At 48.5% G+C, this 18,366-nt stretch overlaps 1 protein-coding gene across 1 annotated transcript in view; it reads left to right on the forward strand.

Moving 5' to 3' along the window:
* Nucleotides 1-18,366, forward strand: part of LOC119395574 (fatty-acid amide hydrolase 2-A) — a 378,664-nt gene that overhangs the window by 106,081 nt on the left and 254,217 nt on the right. The gene's annotated exons all lie outside the window — the stretch shown is intronic.

Genomic DNA, 18,366 nt, shown 5'->3' on the forward strand with positions numbered 1-18,366 from the left:
ACGCTTAAAAGAAAGAAAGGCATCCTCCGCGGCACTGTCCCATGCTAGTGTGGCAGACTGTTGTTTGCCGGAAAGCAAATGATCGAGCGGTTCCAGTAGCACGGCACAGTTTCTTACGAAGCGCCGGTAAAAATTCACCAGACCAAGAAACTGGCGGAGCTTGGTAAACGATGTCGGCTTGGGAAACTGTACGATTGCATTCACTTTGTCGGGAAGTGGGTGGATGCCGTTGGTGTCCACATAATGGCCGATAAACGTGAGAGCGTGCACTCCGAATTCACTCTTCCCGCTGTTGATGACGATTTCGTTGGCTGCCAGCCTTGAGTCTCAAAGCGGGAGGTGTTGCACATACTCTTCGAAGGACGAGCTTGCTACAAGCAAATCGTCGACGTAGCCAAACACGAACGGTAGTCCGCGTGTCACTGTGTCAATGAAGCGCTGTGAAGTTTGCGGGGCATTTCGGAGTCCGAATGGCATACGCAGAAATTCGAAAAGCCCGAATGGTGTCGTCATGGCTGTTTTGGGGATGTCTTCTTCAGCCACGGGGATTTGGTGGTATGTACGAACAAGATCGATTTTGGAAAATATTGTGGCACCGTGCAGAGCAGAGGTGAAGTCTTAGATGTTAGGCAGTGGGTACCGGTCAGGGACGATCTTGGTGTTCAGGAGCCGGTAGTCTCCGCATGGTCTCCAGTCACCTGACTTTTTAGGGACAAGGTGGAGGGGGGATGCCCAAGTGCTGGATGAAGGTCGAATTATGCCAAGTTCCAATATGTGTTCAAACTCAGCCCGGGCCACTTTGAGCTTGTCGGGGGCAAGGCGCCGTGGACGGCAGAAAACAGGTGGGCCGGATGTTCTATCGTGATGAGTAGCGTGAGCAACAGGTTGAGTCCAATCTGGTGGTGATGTCAGGGATGGGAATTCATTTATCAAGGCGGCGAACGGTTCTGAGGCTACTGCAGCGCAGGAAGGTGCCAGATCAGTAGTTGCGCCTGCAGCGATGCCTTGGACAGACAGGCTCGTTGCTGAGTCCAGGAGACGTTTGTGTCTGAGGTCGACAAGGAGCCCATGCTTGGCAAGAAAATCGGCCCCTATTGCGGACCGGACGTCGGGGCGACTAAAAACACCCACCGGAACAGTCTGCGAAGCCCCAGGTTCAGCATGAGGGAACGTTGTGCGTACACAGGAATGCGAGTGCCATTTACAGCTTGAAGGTATAAAATGGCAGGCAAAGTACCTTCTGACCTTGCGGCAGGAATGACGCTGACCTGGGCTCCGGTGTCGATGAGAAATTTCTGTCCTGTGGTGTGATCGGTGACGTGGAAAAGGCGACATTCTTCGAGGCCCTGACCGCTTGTCGCCGCTAGTGGTCGGCCGGCGGGTTTCCCGTCCAAGCGCATGGCACCACGCAGTGGCGCGCTTCGGCTCCAAAACGGCGATGGTAGTAGCACAGGCTCGGGCCTGTAGACTCACTCCGATCACGTTCTCCGGCCCGGTGGGGGGTTGGGGATCGGCCACGTTGTCGTCAACGGCTTGCAGCATAGTCTTGTCGCGTGGCTGCCACGATTATTTCTTCGAGCCTGTCACAGAGGAGGTCGATGTGGGAAGGCGAGGTGGTAGCGGTTGTCAAATTAGAAGCAGCGCATGACGACGGGGGTCGTGTAGAAGGAGTGCTGACGGCAGCGACTTGCAAGTGCTGCGTCGCCACTTCCATGACTTTGTCGGCGAGCGCGGCGAGTGACGGTAAATGCATAGTGGAAGCGGTGGCCAGCACCATTTGCACGTTGGACGGCAATCATTGGAGAAACAGCTCGCCTAGCACAGCATTGTCCATTGCGAGGGCGCGCGAACCGAGGAGCTGCATCATCTGACGAAGCAGCTGCGTGTGCCTCCGGTCGCCGAGCTCCGCAGTTGAGAGCAACTATTGAATTCGCGTCCGTTCCGATGCAGCGGTTCTGTCGAGCAGCGCTGCCTTGAGTTCGTCGTAGGGAGCTGCCGGCAGGTTCGCCCTGAAGGAAAGCAGTATGTCGGAGACCTCTTCTGCTGCAGAAGGTGGCAGTGCACTGACGACGCGGTGGAATTTTTGAAGCTGCGATGATATGCGGCAGATGTGGCAACTGCGATTCCACCTGCTGGAACCAGACGGTTGGGTTGGGCTCCCAGTATTGTGTCAGGCGTAGGGATACCGTAGAGACTGCGTCACCGGGGGCGTCTGCAGTGTGGGAATTCCGGCAGATGTTAGGGGGATCTGCCTGATCTTGCGGCATGGTGGTTCCTAGTGTCAGTTGTGCGTCCGGCTTTGCGTGGGACATGACTCTAACTTGAATTAAGGGCGTGTATGCAACAGGGTCACCAAATTGTAGAGCACACGCAGGAGGAAGCGAGAGCTACGACATCTGGTTAGGAACTGTTTATTCGTTTCCCAAAAACGAGAGCAGGCTCGCGGGGCGACGAAAAAAGTCACAGTTTCGCCGCAAGGCCGAAGCAATGAATGCGATAGCAAGAAACTAATGCTGTATGAAGTGAGGCTCGCCAATGGATACTCTCAGTTTGAACAGCGCTCCTGTTGCAAAGGCGGCCGAAGCAGCGAAGGAAACTAGCGTGCTTCAAGTGTCGAGCTGTGACACTTGATAGTTCGCGCTGATCTTCTGTTTGTTCGTTTAGCGGTGTCCCTTGAGCTCGAGTGGCTTTCGTACGCTCCGTAACATGAGCGCGGACATCACGGTGAAAGCTTGCAACATCCCTCTTCTCCTCAGCACAAGAAAACAGCGCGAGCAGACAGCGGAAGGGCAAGGTTCTACCTGCGCAAGTATAAGAAGCGAGCGAGCGAGCTCGCCGACGACTTTTAAATGCGCCTGTCGCGCTCCTAACGCCATCTCGCTGGTAATGAAGAAACGCTTATAAGCGCAGCCGTCTCTGAGTCCGTCCAGCGGTGAAGGGTTTGTATATAACGCTCGCCGTTACATACGTGGAGGATCTGCCTTTCGTGGCGTAGGGGCTAGCGCCACTCGCTGCGGAGGAAGAGGTCCCTGGTTCGATTCCGCGCTTCGGAAGCTTTTTTCTGAATTATTTTTCTTTGGGGCTTTTATATATATATACATACTTATACATATACGGTGAATGACGGCGGCGACGGCGACGGCGACGGCAAAATCCAGCCGAGACTGTCCATATAATTGCTATCGCAATAAAAGGGAAAGAGGAGAAATTGGAGAGAAGGCGCGCGGTTCGCGAAGGCGCGCGGCCGCGCCACCCGACCGGCGGCGGCCTAGCACGAGAGTTTTCGTTGCTTTGCGATGCCGCAGGCGCCGGATTCGGGGCGCGACGTAAGAGGATGCGCTACAGTGGCAAGGGGCGCAGCCACTATCTTTAGGGGCACCGATTTTCGATGACGTTAACATCTCGCGAAGGTTCTTTGACCGTCGGTAAACATCACGACGTGGCTCAGGAAAGAGTTTTTTTAAGATTATCACTTTGTGTTAGGATGTTGTGGTGCCGTTTTAATTGAGCAGGAACCTTTGAAGCTGATGATGAAAATGTTACAATAAGATGAGTTTGCGGAGAACTGTCGTTCCCTTCACTGCCTATAAGAATGTCAGCGCGGTTAAGCAGGTCGGCTCGGGCTATGGCATCGTCAATTATTTTTTCCGGGTATTTTCTTTTTAACTAGCGAACTTTTGAGCCTCTTACAATTTTGTACGCTAAGGAAATCTGTACGGTCAGAGCATAATCGTTTAAAACGGTGAGTCTGGCTATAGGGAATTCCTGTTTTGCAATGTCGGGAGTTGCCGCTCTCATAATGCAGAAGTTGATGTCGGTCAGTGGGCTTTCGGAACAGCTTTGTGGCAAGTTGCCCTTCGGAAATATTGACTGTTACGTCGAGAAAATATGCAGAAGTGCGCGAAAAATGGCGCGAGAGCTTAGTAGACGGGTGGAAATTATGAACTCCTGAATGAAACCAAGCAGGCTTGCTTCGTCATGCGTCCAGACAAGAAAAATATCATCAATAAAGCGCCTATAGTAGAAAGGTTGAAACGTGGGTTTACCAAAAAATTCGCCTTTCAGAATTTGCATGAAAAAAATTCGGCAGTTCTCACGCCATGAGGGAATCGGTGTCATGCGAAGCAATGAGCGAGTAGTTGTCGATGCTGCATTTTTTTTACTTTCAGCCAAGCGTTACGAGGTGGATCGACGTGTTTTTATTAACGTAGTAGTTGTGTGCACATCGTGGACTTGCGAGGGACGTCGACTACACTAGCCTTTAAAGCGTAAGTTACGGTCTGCCGTAACGCCAGCACTCATTTCAGAGCACAGACGCGAGTATTATCGCAACGCAGTGCACTTTACCATGCGATGAGGTGAGTATCATATGTAACTTTCGTTAGCGTATTCCTCCGGTGTCGAACAACTCTTAAATATAGCTTGCTGAATAATAGGAATACAAATCGAATGTTTATTCGACTTGTTATGAAAGCAGAGCCAACACTGGAACCACAGTTGACGTTAACCCGGCACGACGCTCGTATCATAGGAGTACATATATAATGTTTATTGCTTTGTTATAACATTACATATCCAGCACTGCAACCACAATTGACAATTTACTGACACTGCGCCTGCAGAGGGTCTTTTTCCAAAGTAGTTTCAAGACGTGGCGTGGCTCTGTGGTAGAATACCTGACTGCCACGCAGAATGCTTGGGTTCGATTGCTGCTGGGATACCGATTTTCACTATTTGCATTCGTCGGGTCAACGCTGCCAATGTCGGTTTTTCTTAACGCTCTCGCTTTTAAAGTACGAATGTCTGTTCTCGCCGGTCCTGGGAAGATATAAACTGTCAATCACCTGTGGCGCATAGCCGCTTATCGCTGCCCGTGGTAAACGGGTATGTGGCACATGTGTCTGGAGGAAAGGGTTTGACGACGTATATACGCGACAGGATTTTCATGTTGTTCATGTCATGGCATGAACAGACATTCATATTCGTCAAATCCTCTTACGCTCCCATGCTAATTTTGGTCTACACCAAGCTAAGGAGCCGATCACGGGAGCACCCAGACGTAGGCGGATAGATAGATAGATAGATAGATAGATAGATAGATAGATAGATAGATAGATAGATAGATAGATAGATAGATAGATAGATAGATAGATAGATAGATAGATAGATAGATAGATAGATAGATAGATAGATAGATAGATAGATAGATAGATAGATAGATAGATAGATAGATACGTAGATAGATAGATAGATAGATACGTAGATAGATGGATAGATAGATAGATAGATAGATAGATAGATAGATAGATAGATAGATAGATAGATAGATAGATAGATAGATAGATAGATAGATAGAAACGCTCAAAGTGCCTAGGGTTCGCTAATAAATGCTTCGCATTTAATATACTCAAGTTAGGGCCTACTTTCGTACCCATAGATGTGCCGTTAGCTTGTACGTGGTGAATGTTGTTGAATTCGAAATTGTTTAATTCAAGGATAAGTTTCAGAAGAGTAGCAAGTGCTTCTTCATCGATATATTTATCAAAAGAGGAACTTTCATAGGCATTTATAAGTGCAGGAATACCACGATTATGCGGTATGTTAGTGTACAGTGATGCTATGTCCAGCGTTACTAGCATTGAACCCGATGGAACATGAAGGTCTACAATTTCTTGAAGAAAATAGTTGGTGTCTCTGATGAATGACGGAAATGTGGCTGTTATCTTGTTAACGAGGAAGTCAACGTAACGAGATGAGTTTTCAGTGACGGTGCCAACTCCAGAAATGATGGAGCGGCCAGGATTATTCTGCTTGGGAATTTTAGGAAGCATGTAAAATCTTCCCGCTACAGGACTGAGTGGTAACAAAGAGCGGACTGTTTTTTCGTCCAATTTACCAAGTTCTAGTAGTGACATAAGTGCGTCCTTAAGCTTAGATTTAAATTCCCTGGTCGGATCGAAAGGCAAAGCTTTGCAAATGGTGGCGCCTGAAAGTTGCCTGTCGGCCTCGGTAATGTAATCAATAGTGTCGAGAATGACAATAGCTCCCCCCCTTTTATCGGCTGGTTTTATGATGATGTCATGATTTGTCGACAATTCTTCGAGAGCGACCCTCTCTTCTTTGGACAAATTGCGGCGGTAAGGCACCGTTTTCTTATAGGCATCTAAAATGTCGCGTTGTACAGAGTTTATGTAAATGGCTAGACATTTGTCGCGATGTGGCAGTGGTGCCCACTGTTTATACGTCGGTAGTGCTAGTCGGGTTTCGTTCGGGCGGTCATGATAGTATTCTGTGAGGCCCAAATTGCGGGAAAACTTGCGTAAATATTTAAAGGGCTGAAACTCATTGAAGCCATCCGACGCGGGGCAAAAGTTGAGACCCTTCGACAGAGTACCCACCTGTGCATGTGAGAGGACTATTTTTGAATGGTTTACAACACCATCAGCTTGAGGGGACTGGACTTTCAAATCTTTCGAGTGTCTTGTGGCACATTTGGTCGCGTGAACGGAGCGCTCATGCGTATTTAGGCCATCGCGTAAAAACTTCTTATTGTTGTAGATCTTCTTCTTCACTTGTAGATAAAACCTTCTTCACTTGTAGACCTTCATGTTCCATCTGATTCAATGCTAGTAACGCTGGACGTAGCATCACTATACACTATAACATACCGCATAAAGATGGTATTTCTGCGCTTATAAAGGCCTATGAAAGTTCCTCTTTTGATAAACATATCGATGAAGAAGCACTTGCTACTCTTCTGAAACTTATCCTTGAATTAAACAATTTCGAATTCAACAACATTCACCACGTACAAGCTAACGGCACATCTATGGGTACGAAAGTAGGCCCTAACTACGCCAATATTTTCATGGGCATTCTGGAAGGCGAATTTTTTGGTAAACCCACGTTTCAACCTTTCTACTATAGGCGCTTCATCGATGATATTTTTCTTGTCTGGACGCATGACGAAGCAAGCCTGCTTGGTTTCATTCAGGAGTTCATAATTTCCACCCGTCTATTAAGCTCTCGCGCCATTTTTCGCGCACTTCTGCATATTTTCTCGACGTAACAGTCAATATTTCCGAAGGGCAACTTGCCACAAAGCTGTTCCGAAAGTCCACTGACCGACATCAACTTCTGCATTATGAGAGCGGCCACCCCCGACATTGCAAAACAGGAATTTCCTATAGCCAGACTCACCCTTTTAAAAGATTATGCTCTGACCGCACAGATTTCCATAGCGTACAAAATTGTAAGAGGCTCAAAAGTTCGCTAGTTAAAAAGAAAATACCCGGAAAAAACAATTGACGATGCCATAGCCCGAGCCGACCTGCTTAACCGCGCTGACATTCTTAAAGGCAGTGAAGAGAACGACAGTTCTCCGCAAACTAATCTTATTATAACATTTTCATCATCAACTTCAAAGGTTCCTGCTATATTAAAACGGCACCACAACATCCTAACTCAAAGTGACAATCTTAAAAAAAATCTTTCCTGAGCCACGTCGTGTTGTTTACCGACGGTCAAAGAACCTTCGCGAGATGTTAACGTCATCGAAAATCGGTGCCACTAAAGATAGTGGCTGCGCTTCTTGCCACAAACAACGGCGCAAAGTATGTTTGCATATGCAAACCACACAGAATGCCGCAAGCACGTCTTCCGTCGTTAGTATAGAGATTCGTGGCAAGTTTGACTGCGACACCTACAGTGTCGTGTGCATGTTGGAATGTGGTGCCTGTTCAAAGCAATATATTGGTCAGACGGAAACTCCATTCAGAATACGCTTTAATAACCACAAATCGGGCGTAAATACTTTCTCTCGTCTACCGTTATCTCGACATGTTCGCATGTCAGGCCACTCTTTGGACCAAATGAAAGCAACTATTCTTGAATCTGGTTTTCGCTCTAATCATGACGGCGAGCTCCGCGAATCATAGCTGATATTCAAGTTCAACGCTCTAACGGATGATCTCTAACGCATGGTATCAATGAGGATGCAGGCACACTGGCCTGTCTTCCTTCCGCGTAATTTAGCTTGTTCAACAGCAACAAGTGTGCTTCTTTAGCGCAACCCAGTATGATGACAGTGGCATTTGTCTTCCGAGAGTGCGTGCTACTGAGAATGTAGAGCGTGAAAAAGCAAGAAGTTTTGTAATCCTGCTCAATGTCTCCGCTGTATCCCCGTCATTATTACTTTCACTGTTTCAGCGATTTCACTGTTCATACTTATTTTGTCAGTTTTGTCATCTTCAACGCATACCTTTCACGAACCGACTCTGATTACTGTATTAGCATGAAAACGCTTATGCTATTCGTATCCTTGCCGCTATGTACTTACACATGTATCCCGTTAAGCCACCTCACTTCCCAATGATTGACACATGGTGATATCACGCAGTGCTGTATTTTTGATCAGTGAAGAATTTCTTTGTGCCGATACAAAATTGCCTGTTCATTATACTAGAACACGTGTTTGGGGGCCTCCGATCTTTGGCATATATGAGTGCGCGATTTTTTAAGCTCTGTATTCCTAGACGAAGGCCAGTCCCGCGGCCGAAACGCCGAAATAAACTGTGCTTCGTACGTCGTGTCCATGGTGTAAGAATAAGTTAGGTGATGACTCTGCCGCCGGCGCCGCGTCCAGATTGCGTTCGCCGCCTTGGCTGTTTCGTTTTCGCTGCGACAGGTGGCGCTAACAGACGGGGGCTCATTGGGGTAAGGCGCCGATCCGCGCGTAGCTTTAGGTTATTGCTGTGGAGCCTCACTTGTTTATAGGCTTCCCAAGCAACGCTTAGCGGCGCTGCTGCTCTTGACAGGCGGCGCCATCTCTGGCAGAAAAAGAGAAACTGGGGTGTAAGCAGCGCGCGTTTTCCCTTCTCTCCACCGCGTTGCTGCTCGCTTCCGTGCACGTGCAGAGCTCTCGCGGTGCACTTGCGGCGCCTCACAATGTACCGCTTGCACTGCGGCTTCAAAAGGATTTTCAAGCTTGACTGGCACTTCCGAAAAGCGAACTTGATAAAATGAGAAAGGCTCGTCAATCACATTAACGGTGAAGAGCAGACGATCGACGACAACGACGCCCGACTCAAAGCGAAATGCATTTCCCAAGTCGCGATTACACCGTGTAGGACGTATACCTCGAGGTAAGTCGCATTCTGTCATGTTAAAGATGAATAATGGTCCACATGCACTCCGAAATGAAGCCGTACTCGCTATGGATGTTCTGCGGCGTGGACTACGAATCATATGATTGTTGTTTTGATATGGCATGCTTACAGTAGCAGCCGTGTACTTTCGTTAACAAACGTTTGCGGCGTGCGAAAAAAAGATTATACGGCCATGGCACTGCTTCCTGAGAAGGTTAGAGTCAAGTCCTCCGTGCCGCTGGAGAATCTCCCGCCGATTAAGACGCGAGGTAGCTAGCTGAGCTTTAACCACTGTGAAGCAAGATGAACTGCTCGCCTCGTTTTTTCGGCTCTCGCGTCATGCTTGCAGTCTCTTTTTATGATATCGACTTGACAGGCGTATAAAACCTGTTGCGTGAACGCGGCTAGAAAATCGCACAAAATCAGAAAGTGGTCACTTCAAGGTTGCAATTGCAAAGCATGTATTAAGTGCCAGTTATATTTAGGGGCCTAAATATATATCACCCTAATAAATGACAAAAACAAAGCAAACCTGCAGAACGTCGTCAAAGCTTGCTGAAAATGCACAGACGTCCGTTCCGGCGTGATAAAGCAGCCTTCCCGACGCGTGAAATGCAGGCGCCGAACTTCTGACAATGTGCCGAGTTCAGTTGAATTCAACCAACCGCGCAACGCTAACGGTATAACGCGAATGTGAACGTTCAACAACGACGGGCAGGTCTCACGAGCACGGGTAATCAAAACACAAAGTTGCTTCACCTACAACCGTAACTGGACTTTCACAATGTGAGAAGACAGCGAGTAATCATTACCGTAGTCGCAGCGTGCATGCGCCGCGTTACTTACCGATTCAGGTAGTCGGAAGGAACGAAAGCGATGAACTCAGACAGCCAAAATAGAAGGCGAGACAGCGCTGTCAGCTATCCACGCTTGCCGCCTTTATTTCTCGTGCGACACGCCCGGGATCCGATACATTTTAACACGTGAATCGTGTGCCTTGGTGTTGTCTGCACTGTTGTGGCTGGCCACTAACCGCAATACTTCCGACCACGCTTGCGCTTCCGCGGGGTCGCTTCTGCCATTGCGGAAATGCACAGCTTCGCACAGCAAGCCTCTCTGTTCAACGTACCCAGCTGACGGCCCCCCATTTACCCGCACCGAGAGAAGAACGCGTGCGCACGTGCGCTACCGCTACCGTGAAAGGGTCTGAGTCGGCCGCGCCTAAGGTTCGGAGCTTTCCGACAGACCCGCAGCGCGGCTGGCACGGCGCTGTCGTCGCGCCGCAAACTTGAGCTTGGGTTCCCTATTACGCCCGATATACTTATGTACATAGAAATGAATAAATTAGTACACTGGGATTCTGCAGTAACGATATTGATTTTATAATTGTATATAAAGATAATTTCCCAACAGCGTTCTTGTCATATATATGTTCCGATGGCAGCAAACATTGGTCTGGAGAACGGTCGCATTACACGGTGACAGGAGTCGCCCATCGAGTTACCGAGCAAGGTAACCTGCGCAATGTTCCAGACATCATCGAAGGGACAGTGACTGCGCTGCAGCCCTTTCATCGTCCCTCTAGCTTTCGGGTCAGGCTGCCAAACGCCAACGTGCGCCGAAATGTGGACAAGAGTAACAAAGGCTACAATATCCAAAAAAAAACGGCAGGAAGGGGAAGATGGAAGCTTGCGATGAAAAAAATTAGTAAGCAGGGCGTGCGTGCTCGAGCCGACGTTTCGACAAGTGGACTTGCCTTCTTCAAGGCTTCCAGGCTGGAAGTTTCAGACTTGAAAAAGACAAGTGCACTTGTCGAAACGTCGGCTGGAGCACCCGGCCCCTGTTTATGGATTTTTTTAGACCACAAGAGGAATGCAGGAAACAAAGGAGGAGACTTTCAAAAACCATTCGAGCGACTGGATTTCCGATGAGCGAACTCCACCCAAAGCAGCTGCCGCATGCGCAAGAAGCCAAGGTTCTACAGCATCGCTCGGTGTTTCCCGCGGACAAGAGAAGTCTAGCCTCTGCGTAGCTGTGCTGTCATAGACGAGGAGTAGCGCAGCGATCAAGCACGGCTTTGTGTTCTTCGGATGCAAGCACACCTTCGAGTAAGTTAATTGACATGTACCTCGACATGCAACCACAGGCGCCATCTTTCTCATGTGAAGGTTGTAGACAAGTGATCAACAGATAATATCAACGAGCGCCACATAGTCGCAGCAGGTCCATAGCGAACGACGAAGCACCTCTGCGGACAAAGAGCGAGCACTGTGTTAGTCATGCGCCAGCGCTTGCTGCTGACAGACGCTTCCCACGAAGCGGCACCCCAGCCGTCATCGCCACATCAAGTCTCCTCCCTAAGTCTGTCGTTGCTCACTCGAGTGACCAAGCTGCACCCTGGTCGCTGCGGCGTCGCTCGAACATGCTACGCTGCAAAAGCTTACATTGTTGGAGCGTACGCAACTTTGCCGGCGGCGGGAGTGTTGAAAATAAAAGAGAACAAAGGGGCGTGTAGCACGAGCATCGGCCGGGGGCGCTGGCTCGTTCAGTTGCTTTCATTCCTGCGATATATCCAAACGCGCGAATTGCGCCATCTCTAACTGGGAGGTTCTGCTGTCACCTACGGACCCGACATCGCTGCTGGCTGCGGTGGCGCGGGCTGACGATCAGGGGCGTAGCCAGAAACTTTTTCAGGGGGGGAGGGTTCCACCATACTTTATGTATGTTTGTGCTTGTGTTTGTATGTGTGCGTGTATATATAGGCCAGCAAAATCAAAAAATTTCGGGGGGCGGGGGCGGTTGAACTCCCCCCCACCCCCCCTGGCTACGCCCCTGCTGACGATGTTAGGGAGAAGAGCGACAGGACGGTTTAGATGCAGCGCAGGAGCACGCGGTTGCTGAGTGACCCAAGGGGGTCCAGCACACTTGCTTAAGATATTGTTTTTTGTCTGTCTGCCTTACTACTTATACTCGTATGATAGAATCGCGACACGTCTGCAAAGTCTACTTACAATGTCTCTTTACTGTACTTCAGAGTAGACTCCGTTACAAACACTCTCAGCGTGCGCGTGAAGAGCCATGGCTCTATCGCCGCACTTATAGAGATATGTGTTTCTGTGGACTTTGCGCTCTTCAAGTGCGAGTCTGTGTTCGAGCAAAGAATGGAACACCACAGCCGCAGCGTCCCCTTTATCATCTTTCCCCACTGTGTTTTCGCCACCGAAATATGTCAATGTTTTCCGTGTGCAGCTCTTCGAACTTTCTCGCACGACAAACTTGTACTTGACGCAATACTGCAAGTCGGCCTAGTTAGAACATAGTCATATTCACTGATTCGCACAAGCACACGGAGACTACTGGGTTCAACAACTCGTACAAAGTAGGCAACCTTCAAAAGGACTCTTGAGAAACGCCATGTATTGTAATACTACGTGACAATGCAACCACACTTAAGAACTGTTTAAATCGCCCGCAAGCCAGACAAACTGCGTCAATATGATGAACACAGCCGCATGTGCTAACTAATAAATACGACTTCGTGTGTGCGTGGATACCTTATTTACGTTTCGCTGTCATTGTGCTAGCAGTATTCGTGCAGGTGTTTGAAAACTTACAGAAAAAGCTGTCTTTTAATTTTAGCGGTAAAAGTAAAAAGAAAAACATGTAACTGGTAGTGCCAAGTGCCTTGTGCACAAGGCAAATATCGATATAAAAAACTCACACCATCTCCTGCTAAAGGGGACCATGAGGCGATGCGAAGCAGCGTTTCGGCATGTCGAGCCCGCGTTTCAGAGGGGGAGGGGAAGTGAAGAGGGATAGGGGGAGAGGAGGGGTAGTGGAGAGGGGAAGTGTGTAGGGGAGCGGGGGAAAGGGGGTGGTGAGGGGGAGGGAAGAGAGAAAGTGGAGAGGGGGTGTGTGGAGAGGGTTTGCGCATGAGCAGTAAGGGTGGTCACGCCGCACACCTCCACCACCACCGGTTTGAACTCCCCTATAAGATGCTTCGCATCTAAAACCGCTCGGCAGATCCCACACCTTGTGGGAATCGCTTTCAAGCGAAGCAGTGAGCGGATAATTGTCCATGCTGCATTTTTTGGCTTTGAGCCAAGCGTTACAAGTTCAATCGACGTGTTTTTGTAAATGGAGTAGTTGTGTGCACATCGTGGGCTTACCAGGCATGTCGAATACACTGCCGTTTAAAGGGTAACTAACGTCATCACTCACTTTAGAGCAGAGACGTTAGCTTTATCGAAGCGAAGTGCGCACCATGGTGGAATGACGCGAATATCATTCGTTAGCGTAATCCTCCAGGGTTGAGCAACGCTTGAATATAGCTTGCTCAATCATACGAATACATACGTAATGTTTATTAGACTTCTTTACAAGCGGAGCCAACACTGGAGAGAAAACTGACGTTAACCCGGCATGACGCCTGTATCTATAGGAGCACGTATCTAATGTTGATTGCCTTGTTATAAAATTGAATAGCCCGCACTGCAACCACATTTGACGTTGCACCGACATTACGCCTTCATAGTCTTTTCCCAGAGTAGTTTCTAGTTTCAAGACCTGGCGTTACTGTGTGGTAAAATATCTGACGGCCACGCACGATGCTTAGGTTTGATTGCTGCTGGAATCTCGGATTATTATTCATTGCATTCATCATAAAAGCCGCCGATGTCCGTTTTTTAACGTTCTCGCATTTAAATTATCAGTGTCTTTTATCGCTGTTCCTAGTTAGATATAACCTGTCAGTCACCTGTGGCACATAGCCGCATATCGCGGCCCGTGGTATGCGGGTATGTGCCACACGTGTCTGGAGAGAGAGAGAAAACATTTTATTAAAAATATATAAATCAAGCATGTGGGAGGGAACCCTAGTCCGGGGTCCCTATGATGATCTCAGCGACGACACGGGCCCGTCCTACCAATGCCTGGCGGACCTCGGGAGGCCCGTCGCAGAGGGCATCGTCCCACAGCTCTTTGGTGCGGAAGGGGCGCAGGATGACTGGAAGGGGAGGTAATATAGGGCTTGACGACGTACGCCACAGGATTTTGTCAATTGTCACGTTATTCATGTCATGACCAGACAGTCATATCCTTCACACACTCTCACCCTCTGACGCCGATTTTGGTCTACATTAAGCCCTCCACTACGGCGTCTCTCATAGTGATATTGTGCTTTGGGACTTAAAACACCGGGTCATATTGTTACTTCACGTGATGACGTCCCTGCACGGAATCATCGCAAGGTCAAAGGGGTGCCGATCCCGTAGGCAGTGCAAATCCAGCTGCGGGGCGGAAAGCTTTCGGTTAGTGGAGGCCAAGGACCAATACATCGACTGTGAAGAAAAAGATGGCCCACATTTATTCACAAATTTACCAACACAGTCCGTGCGAGTGCCACTCTCAAACGCCAGTCTTGCATTATGGTCACCTTGATTAATTCATTTATTAACTATTTATGTTTGTATTTATTTATTATTGACAATAGATCATAACGCTGTTGGACCACTGTTGGATCTACGTCGCCTATAGCCTTGTCTGGGACCAGAATCGGTCTTACGCTCCCGCTTCCTGATGGTCCGCTCTTCTTAAGTATTCGTCGACGCGGAACACACGCCAAGATACTAAATTCATCCAGTCTGGCGGCTGTTTCAAGAAATGTGCCCGAAATCCTCAAAAATCACGAAAATGCGATATTTTCTTGCTGCCTTCACAAATGCTTTTTCTACAACGGCACGCATCTTAATATGACTAAAGCCATCGTTTGGGACAATTATTAAGAAAGGTAAATTATTAACTTTTTAATTAGTGCACTTAGGCGGATACGTCACATGGGAGAATTCAAGTTCTTCATGCGAAGAACCCATCGCAGCTCGGAGATGTAGAAAAAGTGGCTACTAGTAATTATTGTGGCATAATGAAGTTCAACCAAATTCGACGGCGAACTGAAACGGAAGCACCAATGATAGTGATGCAGAAATATCGATGGTACTATCGATACTATCGATAGCTGAGTCACTATCGAACTATCGATAGTGAAAAATACTATCGATAGCGCTATCGGTAGTAAAAAAGTCGATGGTGCTATCGATTGTCTGAAAATAAAAGCAGAGCGCAAAAAAGGTCGGGACACAAAAGACAAGAAGACGGGACGGGCGCTCATTACCAACTTGTCTTGTCTTTTGTGTCCCGTCTTTTTTGCGCTCTGCTTTTATTTTCAGACAATGCACCAACTCGCCCAGCAACGCGTTCTATTGTGCTATCGATAGTATAAAATCAACAGCGCGGACTCACTGCAGAATAAACTTTGTTCCCCGGGTGCGTGGTACATGGTGGGGCCGGAGGGGCAGGCTGAAGGGCAAGAAAGGTGACATGCTTGTGTTCTTCACCAGAGTGCTTTGCTCACACATGATCATAAAGTCAAACTGTTCAGCTGTAGCGGAAAGGAAGCCTTTACATGTGGTGGGACTGCGCGGCTTCAAATGGATATTGCATGTTATGATTTGAGAAAAAAAAATATGAAGTTGATTGTAAGGTGTAACTGGTTGCTTTTGGATTCGAATTTATTGATGGATATATTCCGCCATTTTGACCGAGGAAATAATTTTCTCTGCCGAAAATTGCTCATACATTACGCGAAGCTGGTAGTAGGCTATTGGAAATATTTTGGCAATAGGCCGGCCAGCAACCGCATCATTATTCACACCACTATCGATTGTATTCTCATGTGGTTGTGACGGTGAAGAATGCTGCAGCAAGACTGCTTAGGGAGCTCTTTATATTGGCGAACTTGTGCCCAGAAAATCAGAACTCAAAATACAAGCGATACATGCTGCGCACTGATAGCGGCGGGAGCAGTCGTCACCCGTTGAGTAATCTGATCATCGGTGGAACGCGTCGTCCTTTATACATCAGTCATCAAACCTTTCAGCGCTATCGCTGGTGCTTGCGTAAGCTCTCGTAATCGCGCGTAACCTTAACAGAACGATCTCAAACAATTGTGAAGCTTCTCAAACATTACGGCGCGGTCTGCGTCAAACGTTGCTAACAGTCTTTGTGGGTGAAACCCGAATACATCAAAACAAAGCAATAAACACGCGTGACAGTAATATCGCGATAGTAGTACAGCGGCCGTGGTAGTACTAACGATGCTACTACCGATTGCACTATCGGTAGGTTATTTGTCGATAGTAGCACTATCTATAGTTTGTTTACACTATCGATGGTTTCAAAAACACTATCGATAGGCCCGTGTGCTTAGATTTAAGTGCACGTTAAAGAACCCCAGGTGGTCAAAATTTCCCAAGTCCTCTACTACGGCGTCTCTCATAATCATATCGTGGTTCTGGGACGTTAAACGCCAGATATTATTATTATTGAAAACACTATCGATACTATCGATATTCAATTCACCGATAGTTCTGCATCACTAACCAATGGGCGCAACAAGCAGACGACTAGAATGAAATCACTGTTCAAGATACAGAGGTATAGGACGCTCACTCATTCTCGACGTCTCAGAAGGGCAGTAGCGCTCTTCTGCTTTTCACTTTCGGTTTCACCGCTGAATATGGGTGAACTTCATTACTTCGTAATTATTACTAGAGGCCGCTTTTTTCGAAATCTCAAAGCTGCAACGCGTTCTTCGCATGAAGGACTTCAATGCTCCCTTTGGCACAACCGGCTAATTCCGCTAATTAGAAAGTTAATTAATTTAACTTTCTAATTATGCCTACGGGTACAGAAGAAGCAATTGTGAACGCATCGAACAAATATCGCATTTTCCTGGTGTTTGATGATTTTCTCAAAACAGCCGCTATTTATTCGGCGCCCACGAGCGTGGACAGGCATTCCCGTCACGCCGAGGCTGTACGTATTCACTTCCGCTGCTTGAGGTGTGCCGACCGCCGGAGGTGCAATGGTTAAAAGGGGAGGCTCATGAATTGCGACACCCTCGATTAACCGACGTAGCTGTGTCAGGTTCTTCAGGGTGATTTAGGAATTGGAGTAGCCTTTGCTGTAGCTTGTTGGCGCCTAAGCTGGTGCTGTACCTCTGTAATGGCAAGGTCTGGGGGAGTGAACTTGGTAGCATTATTTTGGGAAGAAAGCGAGAACTTTTAGCCTTGGATCAGCAGATGCGGGCAGTCTTAGGTTGGGTGTTTTCAAGAAAGTGGAGGTGTCAATATGCTAGCGTACACTTTCACGAAGGCCCTCAGGTCTGCGCACACACTCAAAAGGACAGGGGAGGTTCCAGTCTGCAGCTGCAGGAACTGAACGTGCTGGGGGCGGATATCAACCTACGAAGAAAGATACCTGTGGCCAAGTGGTTCGGTATTGTTTGGAGACTGCTGCGCCGGTGGTGGTTTGCGCGGGCCATGACATCTTGCTACGCACTTCAGGTGTGCTGCTCAGCGTCTGTTCAGGTGGTTGCCCCTGCACGGATTGCAGCGTAGCGCGCGCTTGGGAATGCGCCAGTTCATTTCCTAGTACACAGATGTGGCCTTGCACTCTAAGAAAAAAAAAATTACAGCATATCCACGGGTGAATGATGAAGAGCTTGGGCGAAGCTCCTGAAGCAATCATGGTCTCGGGATTCGCTTCTCGTTGAGCCCGTTTCGCAGCGACGTCCTTGGCGCGCACCGTCCAGGGATCCGCCTGGCTGCCGCCAAGCGAGCGCCCGCCGCTGCGCATCGTCCATGCTCCGCCAACGATCCGACACGTACGGCGACGATCAAGGAGAATGAGAGAGGCGCTCGCTCCCCGCGCAGCCCGCGCAGCAGCCAATCGGAGAGCAGCGGCACTTCCAGCGCCATCTAGTGTCGATTCACACAAGCGCCATATTGCACACAATTCTATTGGACCAACGCCATCTAGGAAATGAGACGGGAAATGGTGATGACGACACATATTGTGTACAGCGCCATCTAGAATATCGTCCCTGAACTGCAGTTTGTATGTACTTCTATGAGACAGCGCCATCTATTGCATCATACGGGACATCCGTTTACGCCGGACAACGGAGACGTGACAAGGTTAGACTAAGAGGAGCTACGCCCCTAAAAAAATAGTCAAAAGAGGGTCATGGCCGCGTGACTCTCTTCGGGTGTCCATTTGACCCCTTTTGGAAGGTACAGGCAGAGAAAGAGAGTTCGCAATTCGACTGGAGTCACGGGACTCTCCTGAAGCGCGTTTCGATTGGCGGCGGCGCCGTATACGC

Source organism: Rhipicephalus sanguineus, chromosome 6 (assembly GCF_013339695.2).
Source record: "Rhipicephalus sanguineus isolate Rsan-2018 chromosome 6, BIME_Rsan_1.4, whole genome shotgun sequence".
In the NCBI taxonomy this organism is placed as follows: Eukaryota; Metazoa; Arthropoda; class Arachnida; order Ixodida; family Ixodidae; genus Rhipicephalus; species Rhipicephalus sanguineus.